We start from the raw sequence: 15,506 nt of genomic DNA, 5'->3' as shown, positions 1-15,506 counted from the left end.
TTGCGCGACAATGTGTAAGATGTTATGGGAAGCGTACTACCACCCGTAGGTGGCTGCGGGTATATATTGATTCTGGTGAACAGCCTGTCGTGGCGTCCAAGTTGAGATGATCGCTAGGATGCGTCTGGATTACAGGAGATCGAGGGAGATAGTTTGAATAGAGAGAAATACAGATAGAAGGAGATATATGAGTTTAAACTACAACTCTATCTATCATGTTGTCTAACACCCCCCTTCAATCGAACCTCTATGGAAACTTACCAAGGTTGAGATTGTACTTGAAGCCATCCATTTTTCTCATCGTGAGAGGCTTTGTAAAGCCATCAGCCAGCTGATCACCAGTTGGAATAAATCTTATGTCAAGAAGTCCTTGAGATACTCTTTCTCGAACAAAGTGAAAATCAACTTCAATATGCTTCGTTCGTGCATGAAAAACAGGATTAGCTGAAAGATAGGTTGCACCAATATTATCACACCATTACCTTGCAGCTCGTGGAGTTTTAATCCCAAGCTCACACAGCAACGTTTGAATCCACATTACTTCAGCTGTAGCATTTGCTAGAGCCTTATACTCAGCCTCAGTACTAGACCTCGAGACAGTAGCATGTTTTCTTGCACTCCATGACACAAGATTTGTTCCTAGGAATACAACAAAACCACCCGTGTACCTTCTATCATCAGCACACCCAGCCCAATCTGCATCTGAATAAGCAGTAACAAGTGTAGATGGAGACTTGGTAATTTGAAGTCCAAGTCCCTTTGAGAACTTAAGATTCTCACAATTCTTTTAACTGTTGTCCAATGAGTGGTACTAGGTGCATGTAAATACTGACATACCTTGTTCACAGAATAAGAAATATCAAGACGTGTGAGAGTCAGATACTGTAATGCACCTATAACACTTCTGTAATTTGTTGCATCCTCTGGTCCAGGTGCTACCCCACTATCAACTGTGAGCTTCCCTAAAGTTGAGATGGGTGTACTTACAGGCTTACACTTTTCCAAACCTACTCTCCTGAGTATATCAACAGTGTATTTTTATTCAGTCAGAAGTATACCATCCTTCACCTGTTTAACATCTATACCAAGAAAATAGTGAAGATCTCCCAAGTCATTGATAGCAAACTCCACCTTTAGATCCTTAAGCAAGCAAGTGGTGGCATCTGAACTTGAGCTAGCAACAATAATATCATCAACATAAACAAGCACAATTATTTTTGGGACTAACCTATTAACCAGAGGCCCAGCCCAGAATTGCTGTTTTTTGCCTATTTCAGTATTTCGGAGAAACAGAATATCAAACGGAGTCCAAACGGAATAAAACCTTTGGGAAAATTATTTTCTCACTGAACGTGATCCAGGAGACTTGAACCCTACTCCAAGGATTCAAAGAGGCGGTCACGACGGTGGGGGGCGCCCCCCTATGGCGTGCCCCCCTGCCTCGTGGGCCCCTCGGTGCTCCACTGACGTACTCCTTCCTCCTATATATACCTACGTACCCCCAAACGATCAGAAGAGGAGCAAAAAACCTAATTCCACCGCCGCAACTTTCTGTATCCATGAGATCCCATCTTGGGGCCTGTTCCGGAGCTCCGCCGGAGAGGGCCGTCATCACGGAGGGCTTCTACATCATCATAGCCTCTCCGATGAAGTGTGAGTAGTTTACCTCAGACCTTCGGGTCCATAGTTAGTAGCTAGATGGCTTCTTCTCTCTTTTTGGATCTCAATACAAAGTTCTCCCCCTCTCTCGCGGAGATCTATTCGACGTAATCTTCTTCTTTTTGTGGTGTGTTTGTTGAGACCTATGAATTGTGGGTTTATGATCAAGTCTATCTATGAATAATATTTGAATCTTCTCTGAATTCTTTTATGTGTGATTGGTTATATTTGCAAGTCTCTTCGAATTATCCGTTTGGTTTGGCCAACTAGATTGGTAGTTCTTGCCATGGGAGAAGTGCTTAGCTTTGGGTTTGATCTTGCGGTGTCCTTTCCCAGTGACAGAAGGGGCAGCAAGGCACGTATTGCATCGTTGCCATCAAGGATAACAAGATGGGGTTTATTTCATATTGCATGAATTTATCTCTCTACATCATGTCATCTTACTTAAAGCGTTACTCTCACTACTAGGAAAGGGGCTATAGATGGAAATGACACTAATGGCGCACCAGACATGTGGTGCGCCATTACTATATACTAATGGCGCACCATCTGTTGGTGCGCCATTAGTGTGGAAGACACTAATGGCGCACCAGGCACACGGTGCGCCACTAGTAAAAAAATGTTTGTTTTTCATTTTTCCAAACATACTAATGGCGCACCAGCCGTAGAGTGCGCCACTACTGTATTTTTTTACTTTTTTGCAAAACTACTAATGGCGCACCGCTGCATAGTGCGCCATTACTAGTTTAAACTAGTAATGGGCACTTTTTTTTACTTTTTGATATCATGAATATTTTTAAATTTCATGGGCACTTTTTGAATTCATGAATACTTTTTCAAATTTGATGATATTTTTTCATATTCCATATGAAAAAATATTGAATATTCATGAGGACACTTGATCTCGATCCCCCTCCCTCTCGATAGCTATCCCCCTCGCCGCCAAGCACCCCCCTCGCACCCTCCCCCCGCTCTGCCGCCGCCGCCGACCCCCCGCACCCTCCCCCGCTCCACCTCCGCCGACGACCCACCGCACCCTCCACCACACCTTCCCCCGCTCCACCGCCGCCGCCGATGATATTTTCAAATAACAAATTTAATGATATTTTTTAAAAATTTATTACTGTTTTTATAAAAAATTATTACTGTTTCATATTCATATTCATTTTCTAAAAAATAATTATAAAAAATTGTAGACTACAATTGTTGTTAAACAACAATTATTACTGTTTTTATAAAAAAATATTACTGTTTCATATTCATATTCATTTATTAAAAAAAAATATAATAATGGCGCACCGGCCTGGTGGTGCGCCATTGCTACCTAAAAAAAGATTTCTACTGGCGCACCGGCGGTGGGTGCGCCATTGCTATCTAAAAAAAGATTTCTAATGGCGCACCGACGGGTGGTGCGCCATTAGTAAGCTTCCCCCTATAGCTAAGTCCTCCCTCTCCCTTGCCAGAGATCCACTTTCGTCCCTCTCTCCCTCGCCAGACCCACGACGCCGCCGCCCCGACCCCCGCCGGACTCCACCCCGCCGCCCACGTGCCCCCGCGCCCCCACCCCCGCCGCTCCCACCGCCCTCGCGCCCCCACCCCCGCCGCCCCGACCCTCAACGTCTTCGCCTTCCTTCTCGCCGTCGGCACCGAGCAGCGACGCAGCACTGTACGCCCCCCGACCACCCTCCTCCTCCCCTTCCTCCTCCTCCTCCTCCCCTTGCCCCCCCCTGCGCCGGGGCTAACGGCCCCTTCTCTGTCTCGCAGGGCAAGGTCTCCGGCACCTCTACAACACCGATGCCTCCACCGTCTAGGGCGTCTGCGCCTTCTTCCACCTCCGGCCACCGTGGCCTCACCGTCGATCCCCGCACGAGCTCACCATCATCTTCCTCTCGGTGAGCTGCACCGGTTCCCCTTCCCCCCTTTCTGTTAACTAAACATTGTCAGGTTTAGGTTCTGTTAACTGAAAAAGTTTAGATTCAGAAACATTGTTGGACTGATAGGAAGTTTGTTGAACAGAGCAATCTACACCTATAATTTCTACTGTTATGCCTCTGTTGATTGTGATCTCTGCACATGTTTAATGTCTATGCTGTTGTGCGGCTGTTATGTGTGTCTATGTCAGTGAGCTTGTGTTATGCACTTCTGCGTTTTGATGTCCCCCCTTACCTTAGTTTTTTCATCTCACTGGTCCTTTTCATTGTATTGGTCCTTTTCATTTTGGTCAAAGAGACCCCGAGTTCTCTCTTCACTTGTATGGTGATTGTCTTGGTCCTTTTCATTTTTGTCATGGCATTCTTGAGGTGCTGATGTGTCTGAGGGCACGAACCATGATCAAGTTGAGTTCAGATTTCATTAGATTAGATGGATTATCATGCCTTGTGGCCTGATAGTTGGATATTTGAGTAGTATTGTCAACAGTAATAACTTTTACATGTTTGCATTGCTTCCAAGAGTAACAGCAGGTGCTTATGACACCTTTAGGAGATCTACTCATCTCTAATCATGCTACTCAAGGATAGGAACCGTAGGCATCTCTATATATTTTTTCAGTGTCCTTTATTGGTGGTTCTATGATGTAGTCCAGATGAAACCAATTGCATGCATTGAGAAATAGAGTATTAAAACAGGACTTGACGTGGTTTTCCACTTAGCTATCTGAATTGAGAAAAAACATAGCTTTTGCGGTCTCTGAGGCAAAACTTGCTACTCCATATACAACTAATACTACTACTAGACAAGATACTACTCCATATACTACTAATACTACTACTGTATTTCATTTCAAAGTTCAAAATGCTGGTACTGAGATTTTCATTTCCAGTGAGTGATGTTTTTCCTAGCAGTAGAAAAAACATAGCAACTTCTCCGTTTTTATAAAGTTGTTCTTATATGGGTGAAACTTCACTTGTTTTTAGGCTAGGGCAGGGTGTTGCTTCTTCTGTATGGGCCAACTATGTCACAAATAAATTGTTCCTTCTTCTGTATTTGACAAGTAATGACTTTTAAAGATGATGATCATCTTGCTAGTTTGCTGGGTTTTGTCTCCGACCATTGTGTCGTGATGAATTTGCAGGTACCCCGAGAGGCCCTTGAGTTTGCTGGAATGTCGATTAACTTCTGTTCCGGCAAATTCGGGTACTCCATATGTCCTATTTTTAGCAAAGGCCATGCCGAAATTTTCCGTGAATTTTAGCATGACTTTGCTAAAAATAGGACATATGGGGTACTTGCGACTAATGCATGCATCGGCGTCGACAAAACCTAAATGATGAAAGCTTAGGCTTTTAGGGTGCCTCGACGTCGACAAACCCTAAATGATAAAACCTTGGCTTTTAGGGTGCCTCGGTGTCGATAAGAACCTAAATGATGAAAGATTAGGCTTTTAGGGTGCCTTAGCGTCGACAAACCCTAAATGATAAAAGCTTAGCTTTTAGGATGCCTCGGTGTCGACAAACCCTAAATGATGTAGTTTTGAATTATGAACATAGGATATGTCATCATCATCATCGGACGATGAAAGTCTCCCGGCGGAGTGCGACTGGTGCCACGACAATCGAGGTCTGTGCGACATGCCTCACCTGGACGATGATCGACGCTTCAACATTAAGCTCGAGGAGACCTTCGAAGTTGAAACGGTACATAACGACGACAAGTGTTATTTTCATAATTAAGAATTACTTCAACTATTTCAACATGTAATTTTTATCTTTTACAATTCGAGTATAGCTTATCCCATGCCATGCAAGACGCTATGTCTTGGAGAGGATGGATTTTGAAGACCATGAAATTTCTGAAACAAAAAAAATTCACCTAAGGACTCATCATGATGTGGACTTTGAAGTAAATCTATATAATTCTGAGAGCGTAACCCATTTTGGTTGCAAAAATTGGGAAGCATTTTGCAAGATGTATGGTTTTGATGAGGGTATGCTTATCACCATGGATCTTGGTAATCCTGACATCAACCAAGACAATATGGACATTTGGGTCCTTGTTGATACGCCTCCAGTTCTACCGCTATGTGAGTTTCTCAAACATAGTTATTAGCTAATTATATTGTTTATTTCAAAATAGTTGACAGCTTATTTCCATTGACAGCTTATTTTTATTGTTCAAAGAATGTGCGGGAGATGGTAGACAAAACCCACTACACCGATGGCTCCGAATTAACAACTTACAAGGAGAAAAATCATCTGGTCGGATTTTGTACTGACATTGAGAATTACACTATCCACAATCAAACTCCTCAACATTATGCTAAATACGTGCCACTAGTGCATGTGTTCAACTACGGTAACTACCATGGAGATACCCTGGTAACATTTTTACTATTACGACATCCATGCATCTTTTGCATACTTCTAAAACTAGTACATCATTGCTAACTATGAAGTTATTACTATGTTTTTCAACAGATAATCCCAGAGAATTGTGTGCCTCATATGATGTATTAGAAAGGTAGTGTTAATGTTTTGAACATACAGCCAGGTCGTCCTACGAATCTCAACTGTCCATACGAGATTTCTAAAAGAAGTGGAGACATGAAAATCAAAGGATGGAAAAAATGTATGGACAGTCGTAAGGAGCTTCTTAGAAGCAAAAGGAAGCGAAGCGCAAGAATTGGAGACAGGATGTTCTCCATTCTCCATAATGGAGAGTCAGGGCCTATATTGTTTTATGCTATTTTAGCTTAAATAGGGTATTTAGGTCCTGCCTAATACTGATGATCATGTGCTAAGAACAATGAAGTAGGGTTGGTTCGATGACTATCAAGATGATGATCGTATGACTTGTTATGAATAACGAGTAGAAGTTGTATGATGATGATTAGTAGGACTTCTTAGGATTAGTATTACTTCCGACAAACTCGATACTCGCGGTCTCGAGACTTGTAATGTTTTATCTTTGTTCGGTCTTTTGAATTCGGAGACTAATATGATGAATTGTATTCAGAGACTAATCTTCTATTGTATTCGATGAATCTGCTATTGTTGTGTGCTATTGTCTTCAGTCAAATAATATATTTTGTAAGCTGTGCAAAAATCAGAAAAGTAAAAAAATAAAACCTAATATTCATACTAATGGCGCATCACTACAGAGTGCGCCATTAGTATGCCAAGTATACTAATGGCGCATCCATCCGCAGTGCGCCATTAGTGTGCCAAAGCACATGGTTAAATATGGCCCTGGGAGGCATACTAATGGCGCATGGTGTTATATACTAATGGCGCACTGGGTGGTGCGCCACTAATGGCGTGGTGCGCCATTAGTAATAAATACTAGTGGCGTGATACTAATGGCGCACCAGTGATGCGCCATTAGTAGGCAAAACTGGTGCGCCATTAGTAGGCCTTTTCCTAGTAGTGTCTGTTTTTAACTTAATACTCTAGATGCATGCTGGATAGCGGTCGATGAGTGGAGTAATAGTAGTAGATGCAGAATCGTTTCGGTCTACTTGTCACGGACGTGATGCCTATATACATGATCATGCCTAGATATTCTCATAACTATGCTCAATTTTGTCAATTGCTCAACAGTAATTTGTTCACCCACCGTAGAATACTTATGCTCTTGAGAGAAGCCACTAGTGAAACCTATGGCCCCGGGGTCTATTCTTACCATATCAATCTCCATCACTTTAATCTTGCTTTGCTTTTTACTTTGCCTTTTACTTTTCACTTTGCATCTCTATACCAAAAATACCAAAAAATATTATATCTATCAGATCTCACTCTCATAAGTGACCATGGAGGGATTGACAACCCTTAACCGCGTTGGTTGCGAGTAGCTATCGTTTTGTGCAGGTACGAGGGACTTGAGCGTGGCCTTCTACTGGATTGATACCTCGGTTCTCAAAACTAAGGGAAATACTTACGCTACTCTGCTGCATCATCCCTTCCTCTTCGGGGAAATCCAACGCAAGCTCAATAGGTAGCAAGAAGGATTTCTGGCGCCGTTGCCGAGGAGTCTACGCAAAAATTCAACATACCAAGTACCCATCACAATCCCTATCTCTCGCACTACATTATTTTCCATTTGCCTCTCGTTTTCCTCTCCCCCACTTCACCCTTGCCGTTTTATTCGCCCTCTCTCTCTCTATCCTCCCTCTCTATTTGCCTCTTTTTGCCCGCTTGCCTTTTGTTTGCTCATGTGTTGGATTGCTTGTTTTTCGCGATGGCTCAAGATACTACCAAATTGTGTGACTTCACCAATACCAATAATAATGATTTCCTTAGCACTCCGATTGCTCCTCTTGCCAATACTGAGTCTTGTGAAATCAATACTGCTTTGTTGAAAGATCAATTCGCCGGCCTTCCTAGTGAAGATGCCGCTACTCATCCGAATAGCTTCGTTGATTTATGTGATATGCAAAAGAAAAAAAGATGTCGATAATGATGTTGTTAAATTGAAGCTATTTCCTTTTTCTCTTAGAGATCGTGCTAAAGCTTGGTTTTCGTCTTTGCCTAAAAATAGTATTGATTCTTGGAACAAGTGCAAAGATGCTTTTATCTCTAAGTATTTCCCTCCCGCTAAGATCATCTCTCTTAGAAACGATATTATGATCTTTAAGCAACTTGATCATGAACATGTTGCACAAGCTTGGGAGAGGATGAAATTAATGATACGTAATTGCCCTACTCATGGTTTGAATCTGTGGATGATAATACAATTTTTTTATGCCGGATTGAATTTTGCTTCTAGAAATCTTTTAGATTCGGCCACAGGAGGCACTTTTATGAAAATCACTTTAGGAGATGCTACTAAACTCCTAGATAATATTATGGTTAATTATTCTCAATGGCATACTGAAAGATCTTCTAATAAAAAGTGCATGCGATAGAAGTAATCAATGTTTTGAGTGGAAAGATGGATGAACTTATGAAATTATTTGCTACTAAGAGTGTTTCTTCTGATCCTAATGATATGTCTTTGTCTACTTTGATTGAGAATAACAATGAATCTATGGATGTAAATTTTGTTGGTAGGAATAATGTTGGTAACAATGCTTATAGAGGGAATTTTAATCCTAGGCCATATCCTAGTAGTCCTTCTAATAATTATGGGAATTCCTACAACAAATCTTATGGAAATTATAATAAGATGGCCTCTGAATTTGAGAATAGTGTTAAAGAGTTTATGAGTTCACAAAAGAATTTTAATGCTTTGCTTGAAGAGAAATTGCTTAAAGTTGATGATTTGGCTAGGAACGTTGATAGAATTTCTCTTGAGATTGATTATTTAAAGCTTAGATCTATTCCCCCTAAGCATGATATCAATGAGTCTCTCAAAGCCATGAGAATTTCCATTGATGAGTGCAAGGAAAGAACCGCTAGGATGCGTGCTTCCAAAGATGCCTTTATTAAAGCGTGTTCTTCCAATTCCTATGAAAATCAAGATGAAGATCTAAAAGTTATTGATGTGTCTCCTATTAAATCTTTGTTTTTCAATATGAATCTTGATAAACTGAATATGATCTTCCTTTACTTAGAAGGCGTTCTAAAAATTCAGAGTATTTAGATCTTTATGATGAAATTGATGAAAGTGGGATTGAAAGAGATAATAATCTAGATGTTGCTAAACCCACTATATTGGATTTCAAGGAATTTAATTATGAAAGTTGCTCTTTAATTGATTGTATTTCCTTGTTGCAATCCGTGCTAAATTCTCCACATGCTTATAGTCAAAAGAAAGCCTTCACCGAACATATTGTTGATGCCTTGATGCAATCTTATGAAGAAAAACTTGAGTTGAAAGTTTCTATCCCTAGAAAACTCCATGATGAGTGGGAACCAACTATTAAAATTAAAATTAAAGATCATGAGTTTTATGCTTTGTGTGATTTGGGTGCTAGTGTCTCCACTATCCCCAAAACTTTGTGTGATTTGCTAGATTTCTGCGATTTTGATGATTGCTCTCTAAACTTGCATCTTGCGGATTCCACTATTAATAAACCTATGGGAAGAATTAATGATGTTCTTATTGTTGAAAATAGGAATTATGTGCCAGTAGATTTCATTGTTCTTGATATAGATTGCAATCCTTCTTGCCCTATTATTCTTGGTAGACCTTTCCTTAGAACGGTTGGTGCGATTATTGATATGAAGGAAGGGAATATTAGATTTCAATTTACATTAAAAAAGGGAATGGAACACTTTCCTAGAAATAAAATAAAATTGTCATATGAAACTATTATGAGAGCCACTTATGGATTGCCTACTAAAGATGACAATACCTAGATCTATCCTCGCTTTTATGCCTAGCTAGGGGCGTTAAACGATAGCGCTTGTTGGGAGGCAACCCAATTTTATTTTTATTCCTTGCTTTTTGCTCCTGTTTAGTAATAAATCAATTATTTAGCCTATGTTTTTGTTGTGTTTTTTGTGTTTAATTAGTGTTTGAGCCAAGTAGAACCGTTGGGAAGACTTGGGGAAAGTCTTGTTGAACTTGCTGTAAAAAACAGAAACTTTAGCGCTCACGAGAACTGCTGTCATTTTTATTTGGAAAGTGATATTTAGTTAATTATTTTTGAAGATGATTAATAGATAAATTCCTCACGTCCAGCAATTTAGTTTAGAATTTTTCGGGTTCCAGAAGTTTGCGTTAGTTACAGATTACTACAGACTGTTCTGTTTTTGACAGATTCTGTTTTTCGTGTGTTGTTTGCTTATTTTGATGAATCTATGGCTAGTAAAATAGTTTATAATCCATAGGTAAGTTGGAATACAGTAGGTTTAAAACCAAAATAAATAAATAATGAGTTCATTACAGTACCTTGAATTGGTCTTTTGTTTTCTTTCTCTATCGGAGCTCACGAGATTTCTATTGAGTTTTGTGTTGTGAAGTTTTCAAGTTTTGGGTGAATTCTTTTGATGGATTATGGAACAAGGAGTGGCAAGAGCCTAAGCTTGGGGATTCCCATGGCACCCCCAAGATAATCCAAGTACACCAAAAAGTCAAAGCTTGCGGATGCCCCGGAAGGCATCCCCTCTTTCGTCCACTTCCATCGGTAATTTACTTGGAGCTATATTTTTATTCACCAACATGATATGTGTTTTGCTTGGAGCGTCTTGTATTATTTTTGTATTTGTGTTTTAGTATGCCACAATCATCCTTGCTGTACACACCTTTTGAGAGAGCCATACATGAATTAAAAATTGATAGAATACTCTATGTGCTTCACTTATATCTTTTGAGCTATGTAGTTATGCTCTATGTGCTTCACTTATATCTTTTTGAGCTAAGTAGTTTTGCTCTATGTGCTTCACTTATATCTTTTGAGCATTATACTTTTGCTCTATGTGCTTCACTTAGATTTTTTAGAGCACGGTGGTGGATTTGTTTTAAAGAAACTATTGATCTCTCATGCTTCACTTAAATTATTTTGAGAGTCTCTTAATACCATGGTAATTTGCTTAATAATAATATGCTTGGTATTCAAGATTTGTGAAACTTTCTTTTGATTGTGTTGAATACTAAGAAAAGATTGAAGCATGATAATTGTTTTGAGATATGGAGGTGATAATATTAGAGTCATGCTAGTTGAGTAGTTGTGAATTTTGATTGTGTTAAAGTTTGTGATTCCCGTAGCATGCTCGTATGGTGAACCGTTATGTGATGAAGTTGGAGCATGATTTATTTATTGATTGTCTTCCTTATGAGTGGCGGTCGGGGACGAGCGATGGTCTTTTCCTACCAATCTATCCCCCTAGGAGCATGCGCGTAATACTTTGCTTTGATAACTTCTATATTTTTGCAATAAGTATATGAGTTCTTTATGACTAATGTTGAGTCCATGGATTGTACGCACTCTCACCCTTCCACCTTAGCTAGCCTCTCTAATACCGCGCACCTTTCGCTGGTATCATACACCCACCATATACATTCCTCAAAACAGCCACCATACCTACCTATTATGGCATTTCCATAGCCATTCCGAGATATATTGCCATGCAACTTTCCACCATTCCTTTTATCATGACACATTCATCATTGTCATATTGCATATGCCGGTACTCTGCCGGAGGCATTCATATAGAGTCATATTTTGTTCTAAGTATCGAGTTGTAATTGTTGAGTTGTGAGAAAAATAAAAGTGTGATGATCATCATTTTTAGAGCATTGTCCCAAGCGAGGAAAGAATGATGGAGACTATGATTCCCCCATAAGTCGGGATGAGACTCCGGATGAAAAATAAATAAAAGAGGCCAAAGAAGCCCAAATAAAAGAGAAAGAAAAGAGGCCATAAAAAAGAGAAAAGGCCCAAATAAAAAATATAAATAAAAAAATGAGAGAAAAAGAGAGAACGGACAATGTTACTATCCTTTTACCACACTTGTGCTTCAAAGCAGCACCATGATCTTCATAGTAGAGAGTCTCTCATGTTATCACTTTCATATACTAGTGGAAATCTTTCAATATAGAACTTGGCTTGTATATTCCAATGATGGGCTTCCTCAAATTGCCCTAGGTCTTCATGAGCAAGCAAGTTGGATGCACACCCACTTAGTTTCTTTTTGAGCTTTCATATACTTATAGCTCTAGTGCATCCGTTGCATGGCAATCCCTACTCACTCCATTGATATCTATTGATGGGCATCTCCATAGCCCGTTGATATGTCTAGTTGATGTGAGACTATCTTCTCCTTTTTGTCTTCTCCACAACCACCATTCTATTCCACCTATAGTGTTATATCCATGGCTCACGCTCATGTATTGCGTGAAGATTGAAAAAGTTTCGAAAAAGTTAGAGTATGAAACAATTGCTTGGCTTGTCATCGGGGTTGTGCATGATTTAAATACTTTGTGTGGTGAAGATAGAGCATAGCCAGACTATATGATTTTGTAGGGAAAACTTTCTTTGGCCATGATATTTTGAGAAGACATAATTGCTTTGTTAGTATGCTTGAAGTATTATTATTTTTATTTCAGTATAAACTTTTGTCTTGAATCTTTCGAATCTGAATATTCATATCACAATTAAGAAGATTTGCATTGAAATTATGCCAAGTAGCACTCCGCATCAAAAATTCTCTTTTTATCATTTACCTACTCGAGGACGAGCAGGAATTAAGCTTGGGGATGCCTGATACGTCTCCAACGTATCTATAATTTTTGACTGCTCCATGCTATATTATCTACTGTTTTGGACTATATTGGGCTTTATTTTCCACTTTTATATTATTTTTGGGACTAACCAATTAACCGGAGCCCAGCCTAGAATTGCTGTTTTTTTGCCTATTTCAGTATTTCGGAGAAACAGAATATCAAACGGAGTCCAAACGGAATAAAACCTTCGGGAACGTGATTTTCTCACCGAACGTGATCCAGGAGACTTGGACCCTACTCCAATGAGTCAAAGAGGCGGTCACGAGGGTGGGGGCGCCCCCCCTAGGGTGCGCCCCCTGCCTTGTGGGCCCCTCGGTGCTCCACCGACGTACTCCTTCCTCCTATATATACCTGCATACCCCCAAACGACCAGAAGAGGAGCAAAAACCTAATTCCACCGCCGCAACTTTCTGTATCCACGAGATCCCATCTTGGGGCATGTTCCGGAGCTCCGCCGGAGAGGGCCGTCATCACGGAGGGCTTCTACATCATCATAGCCTCTCCGATGAAGTGTGAGTAGTTTACCTCAGACCTCCGGGTCCATAGTTAGTAGCTAGATGGCTTCTTCTCTCTTTTTGGATCTCAATACAAAGTTCTCCCCCTCTCTCATGGAGATCTATTCGATGTAATCTTCTTCTTTTTGCGGTGTGTTTGTTGAGACCAATGAATTGTGGGTTTATGATCAAGTCTATCTATGAATAATATTTGAATCTTCTCTGAATTCTTTTATGTATGATTGGTTATCTTTGCAAGTCTCTTCGAATTATCCGTTTGGTTTGGCCAACTATATTGGTAGTTCTTGCCATGGGAGAAGTGCTTAGGGTTTGATCTTGCGGTGTCCTTTCCCAGTGACAGAAGGGGCAGCAAGGCACGTATTGCATCGTTGCCATCGAGGATAACAAGATGGGGTTTATTTCATATTGCATGAATTTATCTCTCTACATCATGTCATCTTGCTTAAAGCGTTGCTCTGTTTTTAACTTAATACTCTAGATGCATGCTGGATAGCGGTCGATGAGTGGAGTAATAGTAGTAGATGCAGAATCGTTTCGGTCTACTTGTCACGGACGTGATGCCTATATACATGATCATGCCTAGATATTCTCATAACTATGCTCAATTCTGTCAATTGCTCAACAGTAATTTGTTCACCCACCATAGAATACTTATGCTCTTGAGAGAAGCCACTAGTGAAACCTATGGCCCCCGGGTCTATTCTTATCATATCAATCTCCATCACTTTAATCTTGCTTTGCTTTTTACTTTTCCTTTTACTTTTCACTTTGCATCTCTATACCAAAAATACCAAAAAATATTATATCTATCATATCTCACTCTCGTAAGTGACCGTGAAGGGATTGACAACCCCTAATCGCGTTGGTTGCGAGTAGCTATCGTTTTGCTGGTACGAGGGACTTGAGCGTGGCCTCCTACTGGATTGATACCTTTGTTCTCAAAAACTGAGGGAAATACTTACGCTACTCTGCTGCATCATCCCTTCCTCTTCGGGGAAATCCAACACAAGCTCAAGAGGTAGCAACGCGCGTGTGTGAGAGGCGTTGGCTCTAACTGAACCCGAGCGATTGCACTGCAGGCTCCGCGTTACTGAACCCGAGCGAACGATCGATGGCTGTTAACTGAACACGATCGAGCGATTCCTTCACTACTGCTGCTAACTGAAGCCGATCGATGCTGCCTCTGGATGAACAGTGGGCGTTGGGGGGGGGGTTGGATGAACAGTTCCCGGTGGGGGTGGATGAACAGGACCCCATGGTGTTGCCTATGGATGAACAGGACCCCGATCGATCGAGCCGGTTGGGGCTGGATGAACAGGACCCCGTGGAGGGCTGGATGAACAGGACCACCCCGTGGAGGGCAGGATGAATAGTAGACGGTGGAGGACAGGATGAACAGTAGCCCGTGGAGGGGTGGTTGAACAGGAGCCCGTGGAGAGGGCTGGTTGTACAGTAGCCGGTGGAGTAGCGCGCGGTGGAGGCTGGATGAACAGGAGCCCATGGATGAACAGTCGCAGGTGGAGGCTGGAGGAGGTCGATGGTGGATGAACAGTAGCTCATGGAGGCTGGAGGGGGTCGACGGTGGAGATGAACAGTATCCCGTGGAGTCCCGTTTTGCGGTACGCCACACCCCTCCTGATGAACAAGACCCCCGTTTCGACCGTAGCACTCCAACACAAGTCCGTTTCTTCTGTTTTGCGGTACGCCACACCCTTCCCGATGAACAGGACCCCCGTTTTGACCGTAGGAGGTCCGTTTCCTCCGTTTTGCGGTACACCAGACCCCTCCAGATGAACAGGATCCCGTTTCGAACGTGGCCGGTCGAACACAAGGCCGTTTCCTCCGTTCTGCGGTACACCAGGCGTCGTTTCCATCGCCTGTTCCGTCCAAGCCCTCCCGATGAACACGACGCATTCCGTTGCCTCCCCATGAACATGACACATTCCGTTGCCTCCCCATGAACATGACAACGATGATGCTTCTCTGTTCTGCCCCAGCCATGTACACGAGCCCTGGCCGTACGTATGCGCGAGTAGGCGTTCGAGACCCCGCCCGTATGTACACATACGTGGCCGTATTTTCTTTCTTGCACCCTGGCCGCCTCTACTACGACACGTGCGCGCCTCTACATCCACCAGTATATATGTACGTACACGTTCGCGACCAGAATGACAACGCTACGTATGCTTCGACCAGGTGGGTCCCGACTGTCAGGCACTTCATTGC

General features: G+C 41.7%; 1 pseudogene; it reads right to left on the bottom strand.

Moving 5' to 3' along the window:
• Nucleotides 1-247: 247 nt before the first annotated feature.
• The window catches only part of LOC125507368, a 97,421-nt pseudogene continuing 82,162 nt past the window's right edge, over nt 248-15,506 (bottom strand).

The sequence above is a fragment of the Triticum urartu genome, chromosome 5 (assembly GCF_003073215.2).
Source record: "Triticum urartu cultivar G1812 chromosome 5, Tu2.1, whole genome shotgun sequence".
Lineage (NCBI taxonomy): Eukaryota > Viridiplantae > Streptophyta > Magnoliopsida > Poales > Poaceae > Triticum > Triticum urartu.
The sequence above is the reverse complement of the archived record's forward strand: the minus strand, read 5'-3'. Positions and strand labels throughout refer to the sequence as shown.